Below are 7030 nucleotides of genomic sequence, written 5' to 3' on the forward strand. Positions count from 1 at the left end.
GTCAAAATAAAGACCAATCACAACTCTTTTAGGTGCCACATTAGCCACTCTTCTTAGTGCATTTCAATAGCTTGAAATGCCCAATAATTTTGGTGCTCCCCCAATGCACCATGCACCAACATCTTTTTTGCATGCTTCATTTTTTTTCTTTTTTTTTTGCTACAAAAATTCCAAACATTTTATGAACATTTTTATTATATAATTCACTAAAAAAATTATAAAAAAAATATTTAAAAATAATGCAAGAAGAGTCAAGAAAAACTCTCTTAATGCTAATTTGACCTATTAACATTAATTTAGGCCATTTTCACAATTTGCACAAAAAATCCTCCAAATTTAGATTAAAAAATATCCAAAATTCCTCAATTCCAATATTTGTACTAATACATGGGATAAATGTGCATTTAAGACTAATTTTACCAAAAATCTCAAGGAACAAGCTTATATATATGAAAATTTATGTTAAAAATGAGCATAAAAAAACTAAAATTTTAGTATAATCATATACACCTGTAATCTTTTAGGATTCTACCTTTCATTAGCCCACAAGTAGTGATTGGCAGCCATATCGTTGATGAGGTTGTAGGTAACATCCACATATTTGCTAATGAGTACACCACTAGCAGCAACATTAATGATAAATTGAGAGTTTTCCACCAGTCCATTGTAAAAAATCAGAGTCTTAAGCCAACGAGGAAGTCCATGGTACAAACATCTCTGAAACAGTTCTTTGTTCCACTTCTAATCCTCGTATAGAGATTCATGCACATACTAGGCAAAGGTAATGATATCATTTTAGAGTTTAAGAGTCTTTAAGAGAAGGAAAAATTTGGAAAGAAATTTATAAGTCAGAGTATCCTAAATGGTGATCGAGCTAAGGTTAACTAATTCTTAGCTCTTTCTCCAAGGAAAATTGAGAAAAACCTAAGACAAATGGTATCATTAGTAACACCATCTTGCTTGAATGTATCACAAATTTCTAAAAAGTTCCCTACACGAGTGTTAAGATTTTCATTGACTAAACCATCAAATTAGACAAATGGTTGAATCATTTGGATGATGGTGGGTTTCATCTCAAAATTGTTTGCATGAATTGCTAGCCATCTAATACTTGTTTGTAAACCATTGGGATTAGGAACAACATACTTACATAGGATTCTATTATCTATGGGGTCGACCATGGATTAAGTAGGGACGAGATTTTTTAATCTTTCTTTCTTAAGGTTCCTCAAGGTTTTCTTTATATCAAGGTCTAAAATAAGCAAATCAAGGCTCCAAGTTCTACGCTTGTACCACCAATCATAGAATGACAAAATACAAGATGAATAGATAATAAATAAAATAGTTAATAAAAATCAAACAAATAACAATAAAATATTTATAAAATATACAAGACTAGATTATACCCTAGCATGTATACTACCAATATTAACTTTAAACTAATTTGCAAATCACAGGTAACAATGCAAAAAACCTTAATACAATTTTTTAGCCTACTGCATGTAGACAAGTCGTATAAGTAATATAGTAGGAAGTACTAGAATATCATCTCCACAAATATTGGTATTAGATCTGGGGCTAAGTATAATTTTTACATATATGGTATATCTGGTCAAATAAAACACTTTGTTTTTTAATTAATCCTACATTAAATTAAAAATTACCAAATAATTAAATCAAATTACCACCAATTATGAAAAAAAGAAATTAACTAAAAGGGTAAAACTTACCAAAAATAAAAAAATTGTAAAAATGACAAGTTACTAAAAAAGTAAGTTTCTAAAAATAACAAATCTAAATAAAAAATAAATCCTAAATCATGTTTACCCTAGTTTATAACTAAATACAAAAATTAAACTGACCTAAGCTAAACTGCATGAACAAAAATTAATGAAATTGTAGAAACATCAATTAAAACTTAACCTAAAATTTATACAAGTAAGCAAACAATAAGGCAAAAGTTACTAAGGCATGAAGTAAAACTCAAATATGATTAAAACTAATAATTACAAAAATTACTAAGGCATGAAGTAAAACTCAAATATGATTAAAACTAATAATTAAGCATTAAAATAGTGAATTTAAAGGCTAGAATTTAAATCAAACATGAAATTAATGTGCATGAAATAAAACCTAAATAACTACATGATCTGTTAACCTAAATGCTAAACAAACATGTATGAAATAAGACTAAACATAAAAATTGAACATAAAGACAATATGCATTAACATAAAATAGACTTGAAATGGAACAATTAACTTATAAAAACTAGACTAAAAAAGTGGAATAAAGCTGGAAACAATATACATGCAAAACTGAGACTCTAATATGCAAAGTGATTTAAACATATGCAATCAAGTACCATGAAAATGCTCACTAACCCAAAAAACTTGTCAAATTAGAATGCATAATCCTAAACTAGACTAAAAAATGGATCAAAAACATGTAGGAAAGCATTTTGTAAAGTTGACCAGAATTGACATAAAATAGTAAATTTCTTGGTGATGAAGTCTAACTTAAACTAATGACCTAAAGGCCTAAATGCAATCAAAAGTGAAAATACCTAAATGCTACATGAAAACCAAAAGTATAGAATCAAAATAGACTAAAAAAATGAAGAAATAATGTATAGGAAACGATAATAAAAAATCAAACACAATAAGATTAAAGCAGTGATCAAAATCAAACATGAAAACTACTTTAACATAAGGACCTATCAACCTAAATGCAACCAAATGTAGATAAAATTTTATGACACTTGACAACCAATATCACAAGCTTAAAATAGACTTAAATATGAATAAAAAGTATGTAAGTGATAAATAGCAAAAATTGAACAAACATGCATAAAAATTGATTGAAAAACCCAATATGGAAATGAAAGAAAAACAGCATGAAATGAAACATATATAATTAGGCATTATGTTAAACATGTGAAGAACTTTTAAACATATGAAGAACTTTTAAAAATGAAATAAGAACATGAAAAAAACATAAAACAGTAAGTAGATAGCACGAAAAACTTAAATAACAGAATATAAAAATTGGGTTAAATTTAAATGGCATGAATTATAAATTGCAAGAAAATAAAACACAAAAATGAGTTAAGCCATTGAAGCTCTATGATGTAGCCATCAAATAACATTTAAAGCCATCCATTTGAAGCTTCAAAAAGCTCAAATAACATAAAAAATTGTTGGAAAATAAAAAAAAAAAACTAAAAACTGGTAATGAAAACCAATAGTGTTGAATATAAACTGAACTTGAAATATAACAAAGAAAAATAACAAAGTTTAAATATCTGTAAGGGAATGAAAATGAAACAAGCTAAGAGAAACTTAAAAAACAATAGAAATACTGAAAAATAAACTAAAAATAAAAAGCAAATGGTGTCTTAAGAAAGGTTTGATTGGATAGTAAGAATGCTGCCATAAGACATTGAAGATTAACCTAAAGACAAAAAATAAAAATGAAGAAATAGCCCCTTAAGGTAGGCTATTAGGTCTTTTTATAACCAACCTTAAGGTTTCTTTCAATAGATCAATTATCTAAATTAATCAATTTTTGCACTCCAAAAGCTAGCTTATCAAGGGAGAATTTTGAAATGTTGTAAAAGTTTGAAGAATCGTACCTAGCTGACTTAGCATTTCTTAATGTATTCTCTCTCATGTGGTGCTTGCTTGACAGGTCCAGTGGGTGATATTCCATAACCCATACGTAAGGTGAGTTATCCAACTTCTAAAACTTTCAAAGGTAACATGTTTGGTTGTCCAAGTAAGCCAATAAGATGAAGGCAATAAATTAGGATAGATGGATACAAGTTTGAAATAGTTAGGGCTGATAGTATTTTCCTCATCTTTGGTAACTTAAGTGACCATCCTAAGTGGACCAATACCATCTCAAGGAAGTGCTAACTCAATGGCCAACCAAGCATCTCTTTTTCTTTTCAAAAATTTCCAAAATCGAGATTAAAATAGAATAGGGTCAGTTTTTAGCTTTTCATTCATATGGCCATTGTACTACTACTTAGAGGTCTTTGTGCTTCTTGTTGATATATGCCCTTCAAGCTAAATCAATTTTGGTGAAAACATTGTCATATTATGATACTTTGATATTTGATATCTTATAAAGATTTTGATTATTTTATCATTAAACAAGTATACATATATTTTGTTATTGATGCTTATATGATAAAGTTCTTGAAATATAAACAAAATTTTGCAAGGGTATTATAGTGAGATTGTAATCATGAGATCCTTATTGCATAAAATAGGTATATTCTTAAAAGCTTCCAGTCGATGCTTTAATAAAAGAACATTAACACATTGACAAAAGCTATTGAGACTAACACATGATTATATTTTTACTTATGTAGCAAGCAACCATTTTTATAGGATGAAGTTTGGATAAGCTTGAGCTAACATACATGTGCTTGTTATAAGAACAAGTTTACTGAACATGAACTAAGATGAAAATGCTATATGGTAGTTCACTGAATGCCTATAGCTACATTTTTTATATGATGGTTATATAAGTAATCTTTTAATTTGAGATTAATTATAATCTTATATGATGAGTGTTATATTTTTATTGAACTTATGATTTTAATCATGAATGCTCTAGTGGAGTATAATTGGGTATAACATTAAACATATGAAAATGCATGAAGTAATCAAGATAAAATTCATCACGTTGTGTGATCAAAAAAGTATGTCAACTAGTCTTATTGAATTAACTCCAAAAATTTTTGACCAAAGTGAAATAGGAGTTTAGAATTATTCTAAAGCTTATTTGTGAGTTAATGTTAAGGATAAGAATTAACATGGTTAAACAAGATTAAGTAGATACTAAACCATGTTTAATGTTCAAATTGAGATGCTTAGTGATGAAAGGATATTAGTTATGCATTAAGGCACGAATAGGTTATCAAGCCACATTAACTTTCTTTAACAATTAGGGGTCATGACAATATAGCTAGCATTGATCATGATCTATAAACAAGAGATTGGTTAATTAGAGAATTAGTGATGAAGTCAAAGGTTTGATACATCTAAATTCTAATGTAAAGATTATAATGTTTGTATTTATTATCAACATGCTAAGGAACCTGATAGGTTACACATAATAGGATAATTGTGAAAGATTAAAATTAGGGCAAATTAAGTTTAACTTAATTTGGATTGGGTTAGACCCAAAAGATAGAGGAATAAACAAGAGACACTAAATCTACTTGATATGGGCAATTAGCATGCATAATGGTAAATTGAGAATTAAGCCACTTATGCATAACCTTAAGCTAGCTGAACTTTCTTCTATATAAGGAACATTAACAACCCCTTTTGTAATATGCTAAGAGCAATTCTAAGAGAACACACTTTTTATCTCATGTGTCGAGAATAAACTTGAGACAAAAGTAAGAGGTTTTCACAATACTAACTAAATAGAGTATCAATTTTGCTCCTCCTATCCTTAGAGAAGGTTCTTTTATAGGTTTTTGTATAGATCACGATTAAAGGCTACATATTTGGATAGCTTTTGGCTTGCCAAAAAAAAAAAATCAATGATCACTTACTTGGTGTAAAGTAAAGTTAGTGCAAAAAGTAAAGTATTCCTAATCGAAACCAATGTGTTATGCTTGTATGATCTTGTTGATTGATCTTGGTTTTAGGAGTTGAATAATTTTTAAATTCCACTACTATTACTCTATATATTAATGCACAATTCCCTTCAAATGGTATCAGAACCTTGTTAATATAAATTATTTAACTTAGAAACTTATTTGGTTATTCTCTAATATCATAATGTTTTGATTATAATCTATTATTGTGATGAAAAGGCTTAAAATTTGAGTTTTTCTCTAGTTTTTGTTTTGATTCTTTTAGAATATCAAAGCATGATAAAAAATAAAAAATGCTATGAGAAAACATACTTAATATATTCTCCTTATCTTTTGAAATTTTGAAAGTTGGTTGCCTTCCTTGTTTTTTTTTTTTTTTTTTTTTTTTTTTTTGGCACTTCTCCAATTGAATTTTCATTCGAGAACTTCTTTAAACCTTTGTCTTAGCACGTATAGGATCAAACACTGGTTTTTATTAAACTAAGTAGTGTACCTCATTAGCACCTTTGTTAACATCTTCTTGAATGGATGTATGGACTGAATTTTTCAAATCTTTAACTTCATGTAAAGTTGCTATCTCTTTTTGAACGAAGCTGCAATGCCTCAATTAATTTGTCTTTTAACAATTTTAGTACATTTAGGAGTCAATGAACCTTTATCAAAAAGGTTGTAACCAGTATGGTTCAACTCACTAAAGCGCAAGAAGTGAGTTGACTTTTTCTCATGCTTTGAACCGAAACTAAAATTGCTTACCAATACTAAATTTGCTCTTTTTGTCCATCTCTTCAATATATATGGTTCAAATATTTCTTTCACATTATTCATGACAAGAACCCATAAAGAATGACGACATAATAATCTAAGAGTCTTAAACATATTACTACTATATATGATGTTGCCACTTGAAAGGTCAAACTGCACACAATAAAGTATTTCACGGCCATCTTCAGTTACTTGATAAATAGAAAGATTTTCATTACTTGAAACATTAACCCAATTCAATCCAATGCTATCCATTAACTTTTTCTCAAACCTCCTTAACATGGTGAGGGTATTAACATTGGAAGCATGTTTTAAAATCCCACATCCATTGACTTTGCTTGGCACTCCATTTTTACATCGAAAATCTTGATTTAATTTAGTCTGGCGAAATTATTTTGCTTTTTTCTCGAAATGTTGTATAACCTAAATAAGAGACATATAGCTATTCATAATCTAATGCAATATGCTATTTGTACTCTCACTCCTTTGAGTGGATTTCGCCCTAGCTAAAAAAGTATTTATTCTAAAGGCAAGGCACCATTTGGCTCAAAGTTCATATAACCTCTTAAGCAAAGAATGATCTTCAAGTTCAAACTTTTCAATCATGGCGGTCCAACTCGATTCAAATCCTGCTCACTTTCACATTCATA

Source organism: Durio zibethinus, chromosome 7, assembly GCF_047325235.1.
Source record: "Durio zibethinus cultivar Kanyao isolate XHJ-2024 chromosome 7, ASM4732523v1, whole genome shotgun sequence".
In the NCBI taxonomy this organism is placed as follows: domain Eukaryota; kingdom Viridiplantae; phylum Streptophyta; class Magnoliopsida; order Malvales; family Malvaceae; genus Durio; species Durio zibethinus.